Source organism: Lepisma saccharinum, chromosome 16 (assembly GCF_977018435.1).
Source record: "Lepisma saccharinum chromosome 16, izLepSacc3.1, whole genome shotgun sequence".
Taxonomy (NCBI): domain Eukaryota; kingdom Metazoa; phylum Arthropoda; class Insecta; order Zygentoma; family Lepismatidae; genus Lepisma; species Lepisma saccharinum.
In genome coordinates, this window is record NC_139244.1 from 70,185,466 (window position 1) to 70,205,595 (window position 20,130).

At 37.8% G+C, this 20,130-nt stretch overlaps 1 protein-coding gene across 1 annotated transcript in view; it reads left to right on the forward strand.

The window, feature by feature from the left end:
- LOC146000523 (dipeptidase 1-like) overlaps positions 1-20,130 on the forward strand; it is a 196,932-nt gene that overhangs the window by 87,699 nt on the left and 89,103 nt on the right. The window lies entirely within an intron of this gene.

The window sequence follows — 20,130 nt, forward strand, 5'->3', positions numbered from 1 at the left end:
TTTTCTTCAAGATAATGGTTTCCCTCTTATATATTCAACAAGAGGGTACGAGTTCGAGACCCAATACATGTCGTGTTGTTCTTTTTCATTTCTCCATTGATCAGTACTGTCATTGCACGAATCTAGCAAGAACTCATAATAGACCATTAGGATGCATATTCCGGTGGCTGAGAAAACACTAAGGCTTTTTACCCATAAAGCACAATGGTAAAGGGAAAATTGAGCATACACAATCAAAATGTCGTTAAATTGGTTTCAGCGTTCGACCGAATATCCAGCTTAATATCCAATACATCCATATAAAATGTTACGTTGTTTAGAGCATTTCGGGCTTAAAAATTCGCCTTAGCTTTTTTAAACACAATAAGAACAATTAATTAACATGTGAGATGTGTGTATTTTAAATTCATTATTAACAAAAACAATTTAATTATGAATGTGTTCTCGATTACAATTTCTGTCACCCACTTCTCCAAAGCAGATAAGATGCCAAATCGATTTTACAAACGCAACCACTTTTAAGGGTAAATTAATAATTATTCTTAGTTTCGATAATAACTGCATTCATCGCAATATAGGAGCAACACGTGATGCCTGGTACCTACAGAAATGACGGATAAATGCAGTATCCGAAACAACATACATTTTATTCAGCAGATAACAATTGGTTCATTATTATGTGCATAGATTCAACTCTCCAATGAATATGTAACCTTTTGTTAACAGATAACTGTATTGGCTTCGTGTTATTTCACATCAACTTATTTTGATCCGTGAAATGACCAAACTTCAATTAATTCCTCATTTACAGAATGTACTGAACAGCAGAATTGCCGATAGTTCGAATGAATTAAATTGGATATGAAAGAACATACAATTGACATAAGGTCAAGCGTTGTCTCTAGCATCTGTTATTTACATTATTATCATATTCATTTTTTAATTAACGGTTCTCATTTATCAATTTATGCATTAGTCATTTTTGCTTTTCTCTATCTGTTATCTACTGTCTATATCTCACCCCATCTCCTTCTTTCTCTCTCTCTCATTGTTTTTCTATCTCTTTCTTCTTTTCTTTCAATGCCCCCTCTCTCACTTTCTCCTTTTCTTTCAATGTCCCCCATCCTTTTCTCTCTCTCTCTCTCTCTCTCTCTCTACCTCTCTCTCTCCCTCCCTCCCTATCTCTCTCCCCCTTCCTCTCTCTCATTTCTATCTATCTCTATCTCCTTTCTTTCTATGTCTCTCTCTCTCCCTCTCTCTCATTTTCATTATATCTCTTTCTCCATCTCCTTTTTATTTCTATGCTTCTCTCCCTCTTTTCCTGTATTGTCCCTTCTATCTCTTTCTTCTCTCTTCTCTATTCCCACCCCCGTTTCTCTCTCTCTCCATCGTTTTCCTTCTATCTCTTTCTTCTTTTATTTCTATTCCCCACCTGTCTCTCATTTTCCTTCTATGTCTTTCACCTTTCCCATGTATTCCTCTCTCTCTCTCTCTCTCTCTCTCTCTCTGTCGTCTATCCTCTCAGCACTTACACTCCCGTTTCTCCTCCCCTTCTCTCCTTCCCTCTCTCTCTCTGTCTGTAGTAATATAACAATCATAAAGTTATGTTTCCTGCGAAATCAGCCATCAGTCTTTCGTATTTCAAATATTACTTCTGGCTTCTAACGGCCTTCTTACTCTTGTACTCTTCTTCGACATGATGTCTCATGAGCGACAAAGGTTGGGGGAGGGAGGGCAACCCTTCATCCGTGTTAAATACTCCTTAGCAAATCACAAATGAAAGGTGTCAAGAAAAAGGAATGTTCAAGCATAGAAGCACATTGTGGATGCACTTGGTTTAAGATTCATTGAATTGATATATTTTACTTCGCCTTTCTGCCACTTTATGCTACTCGTAAAAATAGGGCGAATGATGGTAAGATGAATTTGATGGAAGGATAATCAGAACCGCACATAGACAACACACAAGACGACCCTCAAGGAGGATTGTATTGGCTGTGAGTTCAGATACCAGAGCCTCGTTAGTCTGCAAAGTGATGTGTAGTGTGTACTAAACTCTGCCCCGATGGGGCATCTCCGATGGCGTAGTGGTAGAGATCAAGACTGTAGGTCCAGTCACGATTAGCCTTACTGTGCACAAAGTGGATTTAAAACACAAATTCAATCAATCAACTCTGTCCCGGGAATCTGTGGAGCAAGGCAGCTCATAACGGTAGAGAAGAGGACAAGGTGAGTGTATGGTGCGAAGCAGTACGCGGTGCTGCTAACATCTGGTATCTACAGTCGCACTTTCCTCTTCTTGCACTCACTTACCGTGCCGCGTGTTCATTGGTTGAGCCCTGTCGTGTCTCCACTTGAGCAGACTCGTTTTCGTTCTCTTGGTGCAGAGCTTCACGAGATTGAAGCCCGTCTAGCTCGCTGCACATTTTGACTCTCTCTGAACTCGCATGGTGCAACGCGAACTCGTCTACTTCGATGATTTGGTATCAAGTACTGTATTTGGTGTGCGCACAATATGTACTAATTTTGAAGCTGTGTAGTGTGTGCTGTATGGTCACGTGGTGCGTGCTAACCAATCAAATGAACTTTTAAAGAAGCAGACAAGCATTTGTTATATGTTCTGAATTTGAACACCTCTATTCGTCTACTTGGTTCAACGTCTTTTCCTTGAACCAGCCTGTAACCGGAATACTCCTGCACTACACCTAGTGTCAAAATGTGCAGCGAACTACTCGTAGACGGGGCTAGGGAGTACGTGAGTTTGAAAAAACAAATTGTTCAATCCCAAGCCTGAAACATTAACCCATTTAAAACCTTACTCGGCGATTGCGATAGTCATATTTCCTGATTTGTCTCTATAATCATCTATTGTTCTCACCGCTCAAGAGTTCATAGAGTATCACTTGAGTAAACTTCCAAGCAATAGAGACAGCAGGACAAGGAGGGAAAGATTCCCATCCGAGGAGAGTTGTTTTTCATACGTTATGAAACAAGTTCGAATCACACATTTTGGCATGCAAAGTTTGAACGACCAGTATAACGCCCAAGTGGAAAGTTTTTAGACCACGGCTTGTAACTTCTAAGCAGTGAGCGATCGAAAGTTCATAGTTCAACGACTAAATCTCTCAGAATGGTTTAGGGGACCTCGTGGATAATTGCAGAACTCTTCTTCATCTTTCATCACGGAGACATCTGTAAGCTGCTTGTACAAGTATGTTTTTACATATGATTTGTACATGAAAATTCTCTCTTCCAAAGTGTATGCTGCGTCATTATAACTACATTAATAACATTTATAAACACTTAACATTTATAAGTTTTTGACGTATCACCTTAGCGCTGACCCCCCGTGGAGTAATGGTTATCACAGCTCGCTACAATCCCGCCGTGAGCATGGACATTCTTTGTGAATGTCTCTTAATCATTTTGATCATATTATCACTCATCCTTCATCTTCGCGATTAGCCCAAAGTGGCATAAATTCGATGTAATGTAACGTAAAGCAATCAATCGATTACTTATCAACTTAGTTAACTACACAGAAGATAATACATATAACTATTCCTCCCACACAACATATTCACTCGTACGAAAGCAAATACTGACATTCACGGCAGACAGAGTGGTTTCAAGTTCTTAGAACATGGATCTGTTCTTCGTAAAATTTATGATTTATCAGAGTTAGCTTCATTCTGCTCACTGCTCAACAGTGTGCTTGAGAAACTTGAAACCTCAGCTTGGAAAGTTAACGCTTGAATTGAGCCCATGATATTTTGACCACAAAACGAGACAGCCCAGGGAGGTCAGTTTAACCCCTCCTGGAAAATTATTTTGGGCCTAATTATTGATTCAGTGATTGATTTGGTGCTTTATGTCCACTTTATGCACTGTAAGGCTAATCGGGGCTGGACCTACAGTTAAAAGTGGACTCCAAAGCACTATGTGCCTCCACTGGGTATCGAACCCTGGACCCCTTGATTACAAGGCAACGACGCGAACACTGTGCCATCGGGGAGACCCGATTTGGGACTAATTATATAATTATAGTCTTTATTAGCGTATTATTATTATTTATTAAAGTTTTGGTGACTTAAATGGTTCATCATGAAAGAAATATGATCTCCTGTTGTCAAAAGCTATTTATTATCTGCGTGACTTACATAACGCTTCTTGTCCTTTCTAATCAAATTTTTTATGTTAGTTCTACACTGAAGTTGATAAATTTATCATAACAACCAATCTTTCTGAGAACACCTTTGACTTCAGCAGCCGTTAATAAAATTCTCCAAATAAACATAAAACTTAGCCCCTGACACACAAAGCGAGATTTGTCTTTTGATTTTGTGTCAAAACAAAAAAAATAGAATTTATATTCTTGTTGTAGCTCCGTATCGAATCTTCATGTACGGTATGGCTATGTTTCTTCACTGTTCAACAAATAACGGTACACTAAAGAAAATTCAACCCACGACGGAATTTAACTTACTCAGTAAACAGCTGTTCTCGACTGCAATGTAAAATTTTTGATGGTTATGAAGTGCTTGAAATGCCTCCTTCAGCTGCCTCTTTTCCCGAAATCTACATTCAACCTAATAAAATGTTATACTAAGTCATGCTATTAAAACCTTGTCGTCACTTTGAGCGTAGAATGTTCGGCATTGAAGTGTTACCGCTATTGTTGTATTCAACACGTAATCTATTGTTTATGAAAGAGAAAGTGAGTTGTTTAGTGTTTATATTTATTATTATTATTATTTGCATTGTTGATAATAAACATATTTATTTTCGGCCTACTTGTTCTTTCTGTATTATCAAAACCAGATATTCAGCAACAAAAATCATCGGGTTATGCCCGGGAAATTATTTAACGTAAGTTCCATTGGGACTGGTGGTTTTTGTTTTGTTAATTCACACTTCTATATAAGAGAAGAAGTCTGATATTTACTTGAAATTGAATACATCATTTCGTACTTTTTGTACGTGTTATTTTATTTTGCAAATAACAGAACTTCACGTTGCACAGCGATTTTTTTTTTTGCCCAACGCACACAAATCGATCACTCAGCAGTAGTCTCTGATATCTGGATCCTGAAAACGAACTAGAAAGCAAATAACTGTTTATCAACAAAATGTTAGATATTTATGGAAAGGATATGAGGTGAATTTAGTCTCTATATAATGAACTGTGCCTGAACGTGACTCCAACGCCAAAAATTTTTGAATTCAATTTCAATTTTATGATTTGTATAACAACAGCAACAATAATAAAGATAAAATGTAAGTTCCTGGAAAGATACGAGATCTTTACTCTGCCCCCCCCCCCCTTACCCTCCCAGGAGCAAAAATTGACAAGCCTTAATTGTCTTTACGTCTGGTGGCTCCCGTTGAAACGAACGTCTGAAATGTCTTTGGACTAAAATTGGCGATTTCGTTTCCGCATAACACATCACACACTACGCTCTCTCTTGTTCTGTCTTCATCCTTGCTAATTTTAAATGTATTTTCTATTTTCTATATAGTGTTAACTTTTTTGAATCACCCTATATATATATATATATATATATATATATATATGTGTGTGTGTGTGTGTGTGTGTGTGTGTGTGTGTGTGTGTGTGTATATATACACATCATTCAGGGTGATATATATGTATACACACAAAAAAACAAACACACACACACACGCATATAATATAATGTCCACTGCTTGTCAAAATGATTTTTCTTTCCTATAATGCAATTATTATGAAATGCTAAGGAATGTTTAAAACTTCATAATTAGTTGTAGAGCTTTCCCCTTTCATACTTATCTATTTCCGACACTTCCAGCTTAAATTCCTGTCTTCCATCGTTGACATGATGAGTCCCGATTGAAGGTAGTGTCACTGGCTCGTTTCTCATTTCACTGGAGAAGCCGCTTGAGGCAAATATTATTAAGAACATCGAACATGAAATGATACGGGTGACACGGAACATTTTTTCCGGGTGACAGCGAAACATTATCAATTACTTCCATCAATTAAGAAAAAAGGTGGTCTTATATGTCATTATCATTCATTTAGTTGATGGTTACACGATTAGGCTTTCCATGCTATATTTTGCAAGCATGATGACGTTGTTGATTTTTTTCCGCAGATAACAGAGGCCTCTCATCTGCTTTAAGTAGAAGTCAGTACACAGCTCATAACGAATGCCCTGGTCCAATGGTTTTTTCAGCCCGTACGTGACAGTTTGTGTGTGATGTGTAATCAGAAACGAGGAGTAAAGGTTCTGTATATCCATCAGTTAAAACCATTAACATTTTTATCGTTGTCAAAAATAATAAATTGAAAATCACATAGCACCGTGCCATGAATGCACATTTAGGGATGTGGGAGTATAGCCCGACACATTCTCGATCTCGGTTTTTAAAGTGATGTGAACAGCACCACGCTCCGGCAGTCTTTACCTCCCAGGTACCCATTGATTTGAGGCTGATTGGTTCCCAGAGCCGCTTTATGCGGAGCTCGAATATACACGTGCGTTAAGTGATTAACTTTTATACTCACAAATGAGGTTTCCTGGTTCGAATCCCAGCCTGGTGAGTGTCGTAAGTTACCTCCCCCGCAAGCCCCGCCGTGCAGGGTGTCGCACGAGCTCGGGGATGCATTAAGAACGATAAATAAGAAAGATCCATACATAGTTGAAGACTAAAATTGGTAAACGCTGTAAGTGCCACAATAATTCAAACACAGTTTTCCACGTTAAACTGTGAAATGTGACGAGCTTTATAATGTGGTAAACGTGAAATGTGGCTGGTAGCCCTCTACGTAGTTTAAAGGGCGTGTAAAGAGGCACTAGTGTGAATATCAACACTGGCTAATGTGCTGAACGATGCGATTTCCTAACACTTTCGCTTTTGGCACTTACAACGTTTACCACCTTTAGTCCTCAGTTCACAAAAGTTTATCTTTGGATGTTAAAATATTTATTCAACCAAACATAACATACGTTTATGCCCCAACAAATGAAGACGGAAAACGTTGATCACTAAAAAGTAGAAAGTGAACCTTCATTATCTGGTTTCTTAAAGTCTTTGATTACGTCACCGTAAGGTAGACGACAGGCAAGAAAAGGCGCCGCAACTCTGACTTTCACCCCTCTCCCCTGCTTACGCCAGCGATTCAGCAAGGCTTCATCAAAAATTACTTAAGAAACAAATGACAAGAGTGAAATTGAGTGGACTGGTGTTAAGCATCGAAAGTGATCGAGCACCAAAATCGGACTTGACGAAACTATCAAAACCCTGATATATAATTATAATATAATTTTTTTTAACAGTTTGTCTGTTGTCTTAACCTTTCTTATTAGTTTTCACATTGATTCAAATGACATGTATGTATTTTCATATTTGTACATGAATACGAGGGGAGGCTGATAAGTATTGAGCCTTACCCAGAAAATAAATGAGGTAGGAGGCTGTAACTGCCACACCATTAAACATATTCCCCCAGGAAGACAATGAACTTTCGACCAGGGAGTCGTAACGTAACGAAATGGAACGGTATTTTCAATTACGGTTTCCGTTACGTTACAACCAGAAACAGAATAACTTTTTTCGTGAACAGAAACGTTACCTCAGGTATATGAACATTACGTTACAGGTGTGCATAACGGTACCGAACCATAACTGATCTTTAAAGAAGTAGGTCTTCACGTGACACTTTTAACGTTACATCCATTGCCGGCAACCAGTAACGTTACAGGGTAAGAAAGAGGTTCGTCACGTATTGACTAGTAACTTTAGTGTGTGTGGAAAGTGATAGTAACGTTACAATTAACCAGTAACTTAATTGAGGTCACTACTGAAAAAACGTTACACTCCTTTTTTCAAAGCAACAACGTTATTTATAGCTGGTATCATACAGACGTTCCGATGTGCAATACCGTGTCCGATGCCGTGTTCCGGAGAGAATAACATAGGTCTCTCGTATAATTGTGCTCGTTACTTTTGTAACGTTACAGTTCTTTTCCTCCACAAAAGTCTGTTTCGAAAAAGTGATACACATATCCGTTACGAATAGCAAATACCGTTATCGAAGGCGTTTTCGAAGAAGTCTCATAATTGTTTGATTTTGATTTGCTTTATTTGACTTCGCTTTTTTTTTTGCCACTTTTGGCTAATTCTCGAAGATGGAGATTGGTGATAACAATATGAAATTGATGAATGCACACTCACAAACATCCACGCCCAGGCCGGGATTCGGACCCGGGACCCGTAGCGTTCTCATAATTGTGATCGGCAGCATAGTAACATTACAATATTTTGACACCTTGAAAGTCATTAAGTTATAATACGTATTTTCGTTTTGGATGTCAGTGAAAACATTAAATTGTAAAACAAAACGTTTCATTCGGCGTGACAGAATTCTGGTTATCGGAATTTACTGACTAACTATGTATTTATCACAAATATATTTCTTTTCTGCATACTTAATCACTTTACGTGAATTTGTTCTAATTTGAATATCTATGCAAGATGAATTTTAACATGTGCGTTCACTTTATACAATAGGAAAACAAACGTTTGTTGAAGGAAAACGTTTCTATCTATCTATCTATCTCTCGCTCTCGGTTTACATGTGTTACATCAATTAAAAAAAAATACATTATGTTTTTCGATGAGAATGATTCGTTCTTAGATTAAAATGCTGAAGGACGAAACATAAAGGACCAACCATGGTCGAGCCAAAAAGTCATCCGTGCCACGCGTTCGTCCACATAAGCGAGAGGCAAGCTTTTTCCTATCGGAAGACGAAAAATAATTGCTTGCTGCGCGACCTTGAGAAGGCGAACCGAACTGATAGCAGCAGCACCACGCAAATCGGAAAATCTGAAACTTTGTACACGTGACCTTCGATCACGAAGCATCCGAGTAGACAACGCCCTGAGGCGATATGAAAGGCACTTTTAGCCAGTGGCGGCCGGCGGGTACTGTCAACGTGATCAAGAAATCGAAGAAAAAAAACCTCCGCAATGCCTTGGCCTCCCTCCTTGAGGTTGCCCCACTGGCCAAGATGTATATCCTTGTTTGGTAACGTGGAAAACAGTGTGTTTAAGTAATAACACACTAATACGATTCATCTTCACTCACTAACCTATCTTTAAACACTACAGGACACTTCACTAAAAACACAATTACAAGAGGAAGGGAAAGCAAATCTTCTCACCTTCTCCTCCCCCATGCACACGTATTCCAACTGGACGTTGAAAATATTCTACATTTGATGTAAAAAGAAATTGTCGAAATGCCAAAGGAATTTTTACTTTTATATTTTTAAAAAGTCTGGATGGCCCTCTAGGCGCATCTATCTATTATCAAAATGTTCATTTAACTTCGGAAAAATACTAGGTTCGTTTCTCCAAATGTTGGCAGAAAAGTAGATAGTACCTTTTTCACGAATTACTTCCCCAACGGGTCGTACAAATCCGTCGTATTTAGCGACTTATCTCTGAAGATGGCAACGGTGTCAACACTGAGAAAGTTCCCTCGCTGTGCTAAACGGGCACGGCTGGTGTCTTATGGGCTAACCCCATTGGCTAACACCACCCCCTGCCACCTTCTTCCCGGCTTATGGTGCAAAGGTTACTCGCTGAGACTTCACCAACCCTCTGCACGCGTTTCAACTTGGTTAGGCCAGCTCTTGGGTGGCGCCGACCGCTGCCTCGCCGAGGATACGAAACAGTTGGCGATGCAGTGAGGAGGTTGGGGCGGTTCATATCTAGTCTGTGGTTGGGGCGGTCGTCACGTCAGCTTGACCGATTGAAAGATTCGAATCTCATTGTCTGTAAACTATCAATGTATTAATTTAACAATACTTGGGCTAGGGGCTAGGTATGCATTTCTTCTGAGGGTAGTGCCATGGCACGGCGGCTCTCCCCCTTGAGCCGCCGCTGCTTTTAGCAAGTAGAAAATACGTATAAAGGATGGAATTTGTGTACGAAACAAATGAAACCGCGTTTGCGCAACTGGTCTGTAGCTAGACAGGGCCTTTGGACTCTGAAGTAGGCAACAATTGTATGGAGAGTGATTCTCAAAACTAAGCGAATAAAAGGACAGTACACGTATTTTACAAGGGCCCTCATCTGCTTACAATTTTGAAAATTACTTTCAGTAATTCTTGCCTTTTTGGACAGGAGATGAATTAAACTTTTTGGTGTAGAAACAGACAGAGCGCCTACCACGTTTGAAAGAAGAGCATAGGCAGACATTAAAGTAATTTTCAAGAATGTAAGAACGACAGTCGACATGGACATTGAGCAACGTGTGACTGAGAAATACAATCGGAACAAAGGACAAGATTCTTCAAGAAACAGTAATTTTATAAAACTTCCTATCATTAACTAAGTTCATCCTTTTATCCTCTTTTGTTTCTTCTACTTTTGTATTGTTCTTGTATCGCTTTTCTGCCACTTGTAGATAATCGCGACTATGAACATTAATGATGATCATATTAAATATATGAAGGGATGGTTACCAAAGAAAACGCTCATGCCCAGGTGTCTACTCGAACTTGAAATGTTTGGTAGAGAGTTTATGAGTGGATCACTCAACGACTTCGGCTTCGAGGATACTGTTTCAGTTGCAACATGCAGTATAATTACGTTTCTACTACTCTCAATTGACCCAAGCATGTGGTATGTGTCCTTCATTTTACTTAAAAAGCCCCCTTGATACATGAGATACTGCAAATAATTTCAGGCATGCCGTCAAATTCACATTGCCTGGCACTTTTTTTAAACTAAGTAATGAAGTGACGTGTATATTCATATTACGACTAGCTCGAACTAAAAACTCTTGTGGAATACTGTGTATATGTTATCCTTGTTGAAGTGAGGAACTTCATATTTTGCTAAGAAAATATGTATGAAAAAATATGTTTGTAGCTACTAGAAGAATTCAAATTATTATGATGGAATTTCAACTTGCGTATACTCTTCATATAACGTGGTATATAGTTATCGCAGACGAGGTCTTGTTTCGCAGTCAATTTATTTTTAGTTGAGGAACTCGAGAGTAAGTTGCAAATATTTAATGACCCACGTTGTGGTGTGCTGTTCGATTAAGCAGAATTGGAGTGAGAGAAATCATTCAACACGTCAATTTGTAACTGTGAATGCAAGTTTTCTTTGATTTAGCGGGAAATCAGTCTGCTATTGTTGTAAGTAATAAATGGAAACATATACATTTTCTGCTCGAGTAGGAATCCACAGGTGTTATCCAATCAATCAGTTTCTGTGTTTGAAACTTCTGTCTAGGAAAGCTACATAAAATTTGCTTTTAATAACAGCAGCTTCAAAATAACCTATCCATTCTTGTCATGCCAAGTAATGTTTGATTTTGATTTGTTATATTTAACTTTGGTTTTCTGCCACTTTTGGCTAATCGCGAAGACGAGGATGGGTGATGAAATTACAAAATTGACGAAAGGACATCACAAAGAAAAATGAAAATGATGCATAGGCTGGGATACGAACTCGGGACCTGTGGCGTCGTATTGCGATGTGCTAACCGCTCCGCCACGGAGGTCTGCAAAGTTGTATTTGACCATTGTACATTGTTAATGAAATAAAAACATTACATATACAGTGGCTCACATTAGTAACCGAAACGTAGCATTTTGTTTCATTTCTTCACAATATTTCACAATTAACAACATGTACATAAATATAATCCATTGTGAAATATTTATACGCATTTATTAAAGCTATATTCCCTGTTACGTTTTTCTTTTTTTTTTTAATTTTGGGTGTTTCAGCACTTAGGCTATTTTGCACCCGCCACGTTATACTGGGTCCAGCCCCTTACCACAACAAATAACATAACTGTAAGGTCGCATAACTGAAATATGAAAATATTCTGACTTAGGTTAAAAGCTGAGGCTGTAAAGGGGCACTCAGCACACATGACAAAAAGCAGGAGAACATACAGAATTATACTGGCCAGTCGCCAGAGACTTGTTAGTCAGCAAAAGGCAGCCCAGGGTGTACTACGTGGAACTGATTTTGACGATTGGGTGTATGTACTGCGTGGAAGGTCACCCCTTACACCCCTGTTACGTTTTCAAATCTGAAATTAGTTATTTATATTTGGGTGTGAAAAAAAAGATCACTTTAATATTCAGACAAATCTTGAAAGCCTTCTGTTACTGTTACATAGTTTTTTACCGGTCAACTACAATGCGGGGAAAGAACAATTCATGCTACTTCCTGACTACATCTGTTATGAGTAACTGCATTGATCCCTGACTGAAGTACGAGAAAAATGGGTAACAAAACAAAAAAACAACATTTGACGAACGACAGCTATTTATATTTGCCGTATCTAACCAAAGGGTGTCGGTACGTGCAAGGAAATTGAAAATGTTAAGTACATGTAAGCGTACCGTGGGTAACGCAATAAAACGTAATGAAAAGCAAAATGAGGTAAATTCCGTATCTCAGAAAATTCAACCAAGATAAATGGGAGAAAGAAATGAAGGAGCTTCGGTATGAAAAATCAAGACCCTTTCCTCACCCCCACCCCCTTCTCAAACCAAGGGCTCTGAAAGCAGCTGTGCAACTTGGAGCAGACATTGGGACTGCTTTACAGACGGGATAAAATGAAATGTACTTCCGTTTTCCTACCAACTCAGAAGCGAGTTGGAAACTCTTCATTGCTCCTGTATAGATAAGAAAGTGGGGGAGGGCAGTAGCAGACAAGGCCACCACGGAAACTTGTTTCCAGCAAGCTTTATGTTGGAGTCTTGGCAGTTTGTGGAAGGATTTTGTGTTCTGCCTTCCCCCCCTCCTCTCTCTCTTTGGATTGAAAAACAGGGTGCGACGATTATGCGATGAAATACGGTAATATATAACGATAAAGCTTTATTTGATTGAAGATGATGATAATAATAATAATAATAATAATAATAATAATAATAACCCGTGACGCAACGGTCCGTGAGGGCCACGTCCTACCTACCGACTGCCGGCTTCACTTCCACCTGCCGAGGTTGGAATTATGGGGTGACGCGTGGTTAACAAGACAAGTCTTCAGCTAATCTGTGGTCTTCAGTCTTTGCAGGTTTCCATGGCCGCGTCTTCTTCTTCCTCCATTAGCATCACAACCCTTTGTGGGTTTTAGCTTTCTCAGACAAATCATTCCAATCTTTCCTCTTCTTTGCCATTTCTTTCCAATTTCTAACTTTGAGTATCTTTAAATCTTCGCATACATCTTCAATCCATCTCATCCTAGGTCTTCCAATTGGTCGCCTTCCCATAGGTTTCCATTCTAGTATACGTTTTATAGTTCTCATGTTATCCATTCTTTGTATGTGTCCTAACCATTTAATTCTTTGACTTTTAATATGTCGTATAATGTCTGCACCATTGATTAATTTTTCTAGTTCCACATTATTTCTTATTCTCCATATATCATGTTCTATCTGTACCGGGCCAAAGATCTTCCTTAAAATTTGTCTCTCAAATATACTTAGTTTGTTTCTATCTTTCTGTGTTAGGGTCCAGGTTTCAGCAGCATATGTAACCACTGGTCTTATCATAGTAAGATATATCTTCATTTTTGTATTTCGTTTCAGAAGTTTCGATTTTAGCAGGGATACATTTGCATAATAGGCCTTATTACCTTTCCTTATTCTTTCATCTATTTCAGATTCTATTTTATTGTTTTCATTAAGTATAGATCCAAGGTATGTAAAATTACTAACACATTCAAAGGAGTAATTATTTATTAATATTGATCTATTATTATTCATGTTAGTTCTATTAATATTCATATATTTAGTTTTCTTTTCATTAATTTGGAGTCCTACTCTTGCAGCTTCCTCTACTAGGCTTATAAACGTTTCTGAAAGAGCTTTCTTAGTTCTTGCTACAATAGCCACATCATCAGCATATGCTGTGACTTGTTTTAGTCTCGTACTGATGTCTCCTCTCACATCTAATTTTTTAATCACCGAGTCCAAAACTAAATTAAATAATGTTGCTGAAAGAGGATCTCCTTGGCGCACTCCTGTCATGACATCGAAAAAGTCCGATCTTGCATTTTCAATTTTAACTGAGGCTCTAGTGTTTTGAATTGTCATTCGAATTAATCTTACTAATTTATTTGGTATTCCAATTTCTTGTAGCCTTTGTAGTGTTGTTGGTCTATATATTGAATCGAAAGCTTGTTTGAAATCAATAAACAAGACATGCAAATCTATATCATATTCATAGCATTTCTCAAAAATCAAACGCATCATCAGGATGTTATCTGTAGTACTTCTGTTGTTCCTAAATCCACTTTGATACTCTCCTATAATGTCTTCAGCATAATCAGTTAATCTGATGTTAATTATTGCTGCAAGTATTTTATATAGGTTGTTTAATAGTGATATGCCTCTATAGTTTTCACAGACTGTTTTATTTCCTTTTTTAAGTATAGGGCATACAAGTGCTATGTTCCAATCATTTGGCATTTGTTCTTGATTCCATATATTAATTATAAGTTTATGTATTCGACGATACATTTCTTTTCCAGCTGCTTGTATAAGTTCACTATTCATATTGTCAATTCCTGGTGCTTTCATCTTTTTAAAGTTTTTAATTACTGTCTCTACTTCCTCGTATGTTGGTGCATCAACTAATATGTTTTCATTATCCTGCTGATTCATCGTATTCCTATAGGGCACTTCTAAATCCTGGTTGTGTTGAACTCCCTGGAAGTGTTCTTTCCATCTATTCATTATTTCTGCTTGTTCAGTTAGGATTTGACCATCTTTGGATTTTAGGTTTCTAGTTCTTGGTTTATACTGTTGTGTTATAACTTTCTGGGTTTGATAGAATTTTCTATATTCTTTTTTGGTGTTTAGTTCTTGTAACATTTCTATTTGTGTTTTTACTGCTTGACGTTTCTTTTCTCTACACATTTTCTTAGCATGCTTTTTCAGATTTTCATATTTTTCTCTATTTGCTCTTGTAGTTCTATTAAGACATCTATTTCTAGCTTCATTTTTTGCTTTAACCACCTTTTTACATTCTTCATCATACCAATCTTCATTTTTTTCATATGCTTTGGTTCCTAAAACCTGATTAGCAGTACTATCTATGATGTTTCTTAAATTATCCCATTCCACTTCTACATCATCTTCTTCTCCTATTTCATTAAGTTTCGTTTGTATTTCTTGTCTGTATGTGTTTTGTATAAAAGATTTCTTCAATTTTTCTATGTTCCATTTTTTAGTTTTCTTGTATATTCGTTCATTAACCATGCTAATTCTTTGTCTTATTTTAGTTCTAACAAGATAATGATCCGTATCACAACTAGGTCCTCTATATGTTTTGACATCAATTATTAATGTAGCTCTCCTCTTATTGATCAATACATGATCAATTTGATTACATCGTTGTTCACCGGGTATTTTCCAGGTCCCTTTGTGGATTTTTTTATGCTTAAATCTAGTGCTACTGATATCAAGATTTTGTAATTGTGCTAATTGTATCAGCTTTTCTCCATTGTCACTTGTTTCTTTGTGTAGGGAAAATCTGCCTGACACTCCGCTGCTGCTGGATTCATTACCTATTTTCGCATTAAAATCGCCTAGTAGAATTAGTGTATCATGTTTTGGTACTCTATCACATACATCTGACAGTTCGCTATAGAAATGTTCAATATCTTCTTTGTTTGTGTCTTCAGTTGGAGCATATATAGATACAAAGGTCATATTGTTGAATTTTCCTTTTATTCTTAATTTACATATTCGGTCATTTATTGGTTCAAATCCGAGTATACATTTCCTCACATTTCCAGTAACTAAAAAACCTGTGCCATTTCTTCCTTTAATTGTTGGATGCCCACTATACATAAGAGAGAATTCTTTCTTTTTAATCCATCCATCCCCATTCCATGGCCGCGTCACGCTACTAATTTGTAGCTCCTCAATTTCCTCACGACGGTGGATGGCCACCAACCCCATACACAGGCCGAAATCTCAGAACCAGGGGTTCCGGGTTCGAATCCTGGCCTGGCCATGAATGTTTGATCTTCGCAAATTAGCCAAAAGTGGCACAAAAAGCGAAGTATAATAAAAGAAAATCAATCAATAAATTGTTTATTGTTGGTTGACGTGAATTGTTAATATGCCTAAACTATTAAAATACTCTAATATCAGGTTTTCTGTTGCAAATTATTATTTGAATTTTGAGGGCATCCATGACGAAGTGCTTTGCATACTGCTCTATGAAACCGGAGACCCTATGATCGATTGATTGATTGATTTGCTTTATTTTAATTCGCTTCTTGTGCCACTTTTGGCTAAACGCAACGATGAGGATGGTCGATGAAATGATGAAATTAATGAAGGGACACTCACAATGAACACCGAATGAACACAATGCCAAAGCCGGTGTTTAAGCAAGCTGTGCTAACCACTCTACCACGGAGGCCGGAATCCTTCTTAATGTATAGGAGAAATCGTTCTTTGACATCGAACTAAGAACAGTTAATATGCGTCACCTCGGAGTTATTATATTTTAAATTTCGAACAATCAATTGAGATTTATTCTTCACCATTATTTTGTCCACATCAAAACTTCCACACAATAAGATCAATTACACTAAGGACAACAGCATTAGAGTCTATGCTTTAAGGAATGATTAAGCACACAACGATGACGGAAAATAATTCACATGATTAAAGTGATGCATTACATCAGTGAAACATAAATTTTCGGTCATGAAGAAAGATTGAAAAACGCAGGGACACAATAATCGATGTGTTTATTTATTTTATTTAGCTTTTCTTCCACTTTTGGGTAATCACAAAGATAAGTATGAAAGGTGTGTTAAGATGAAATTTGTGAAAGGACAACTACAAACGTAAATGGATAGGACACAGTCCAAACCCCACAGACCATTATACTGACCTTATGTCATGACGCCAGATCCTCGTTAGTGTGCAAAATGCACTCCATGGTCACAATGACGTAAGCATTCGTAGAATTGATTTGTATATCATTCTTTCTTTTTTTCAGAAAAACGCGAGCTAAACTATTGCGCGTTCTGTGATATGTTCATTACTTCTCAGGAACACTCGCGGCCTTCAACCAGTTTTATCCTTAAACAAAATTGCGGGTTAGGATGTTAACAGATACTTCAAAGACAATATCCAAAAAATTACTTGTCACATACGCAGAATGTAAAACATTTTTATTTTCTCGTTTCTTCTACATCCTTGGGGAGTAAAGACGGCTGGAGCATGGTGCTGGTCATATGACCTCCAAAATGTCCGAACTCGAGAATATGCGACACCCTACTGCCACAAACCCTTAAATGTGCCTTCATGGCACGGTTCTATACGCACGACGAACTTTACCTTACCTTTACTACTACTAAGTACTCATGCCCGGAATTTTTGTATTTGTGATCCCTCATTATGTCTCCATTGCTAACCTGTTTCATTTCCAGTCATGACAGCAATTAGTCGATGCAATAAAAATACGTCAAACTTAAAATGAAACAGGTGTCGGCGCGCGCACACACACACACACACACACAAACACAAACTCAAGGAGAGAGAGAAAGGCGGGGTTGGGGTGGGGGAGGAACACAAAATCCTTCCACAAACTGCCAAGACTCCAACAAGACGCTTTGCCGGAAACAAGTTTGCGTGCTGGCCTTGTCTGCTATTGCCCTCCCCCACTTTCTTATCTATACAGGAGCAATGAAGAGTTTCCAACTCGCTTCTGAGTTGGTAGGAAAACGGAAGTACATTTCATTTGATCCCGTCTGTACATCCGAAATGGTAATCTGGCGGTTAAGAAAGCAACGATGAGTATGAGCGACGAAATGGTGAAACTGATGAAGGGACAATCACAAAGAACACTCCTGCACAGGTCGGGATTCGAAACCGGAACCCCTGGCGTCGTAGCGTGCTGTGCCAGTCTACCACGTAATATTTTTTATGTACTCATTTTTAGCTACTTCCTTTGTTCCTTATTTTATTAAGTGTATCCGAATATTAATGTTGCTGCTATGTAAAGTCCAACGTTCATAATTTAATATCTGACTAAATTGTATTTTTTCAAAATTGTTCCACTTTGTATCACACATCTACGATACCGAAGATATTTTTTTAAAAAAAATTCTAACGTTCCTTCATTTAAAATGTGTCTGACATGCCTTAAAATGAAAACGTCTTATCTGGCCAAATATTCGAGAGTCTACCTATTTAGCGAAGCGTTTTTCTGTTGTTTGCGACGTGAACAACGTAACGTCTCGAAGGTAGTGAAGTATAAAGACATTTGTAAACATGTGAGCACTTTTGTTATCATATTCACTGATTGTAAATGTCAAATGATGAGGAATTGCAGAATTACGCCTGTTTATTTGATGGAATTCTAAGTGAAAAAGAAGAGAGGAAATGGAGATATTAATACTAACATTTATTGAACGTTTTATCCTGGATGCGAACCCGGCTTCTTAAAGGTAAGTGATCTCACTTTGTATTTGTTGAATATGTATTTAGTGTACACATTTGTGCCTAATAAAGAAGTCCAAGAAAAATGTATTTTTTAGCTAATACGTTTTAGAATTATTATTTTTTTTAAGTATTTGTAGGTGTGTTTTACAACAAAAGAGCATTTCGGTATCAAAGCAGAGGGACACAAGAAAGAAAATGCAAGGGCATTAAATGAAAACTCCTTAACTTCATTAGGGGTAACATCTGAAATAAATAAATCAATAAATAAATCTAAGCGTACATATGGTGAGACATGAATCCATAGGGACAAAAGTATATTTTTGGTGAAATGGATTAGAATCACTGCGTGCACCCTAGAAAGTTTGATAAAACACCTCAAGTGTTTTTCTTAAGATAAGTGTAATACTACCAAATAGGACCTCTGGCAAGAAATCGCTAATAGGCGGTGTGTGCCAAACAAAGAAGACGACGACAACCTATCTCCAGTTCTCAAGGGCATTTAGTGGAATGAGTGATTATAAAGTTTTATTTTGGATTTGTTCAGTAATATGGTGCAGGCGATAATCGTTCAGGTGTGTATATGTATATGATTAATTGAATTAGGTTATTTTACTTACCTTTTTGTCATTTTAGTATATATATATACTAAAGCAAGATATATATATATATATATATATATATATATATATATATATATATATATCTTGCTTTAACCCACGGAAATAACTATTTCTGCTTCTGCATTTTTCAGCAGTGTACAAATACGCCACAAGCTGCTTCTACATGGAGCCAATCAGATTCGCAGTGTTCGATTTAAGGGAGGGGTAGGAGGTTAGAACTACATTTTACAGCGGAGGTAGATGAAGAAATTGGGATCCTTAAAACTAGCGTGAATGGGAATCTCGGTCTTTTACGATTGGTTACAATGGAAGGAGAAGGTTCTTCGCTATCCAAGGGAAGAAAGAGAAAAAATCCCGTTCGCATGTTTTTCTCCTTTGATGACATACGACGAGAATCTCACTGTCTTATTCCGGGCTGCGGAAAGAAAGTTGCGGTAAGTGCAATCTTCGGGCAGGTTGAAATGTTTCAGTTCTCGCCGTAAATTCCGTTATTTAGGATTTCAGGATGGGACTTATCTTAACTTGTCGAATCTCATAGCCGTCCTAGACCGAAGCCACCTTGATCGTGTTATTACTATTTAAACATCATAAGTGTTTTCTATCTTATAAGTTACATTCTTCCTCTCAATTGTTCTGCCAGTGAGGGTCAACGTAGAGAACGTGGTCTCGAAAAAGGAAACTGAAAACAGCTCGTCTAAATATCGGAGAGCCTTAGTTTAGAGTGCAATGGGGTTATACGTCGTATAGAGCGACCACAAGGGGAAAAAAAACGCCGAAAAGTGTACGCACAGATTTTCCTTCTTCCATTCAGCTCTGGCTATAAGAAAGCATGCTTTACTGTGCCCCTCTCCTCCACGCGAGAGTACGGTGCACGCGAGCAGCGAGTCTGCTCAGGTTTATATCCTTGTGGTCCCACAGTAGTTTCTGTTCATTTCTGCAGGAATTCAATCTTATCATAAAAAACTAACTAAACTTTTTGCTCTGATTGTCGTGGATTAAAAAAATGTTAGG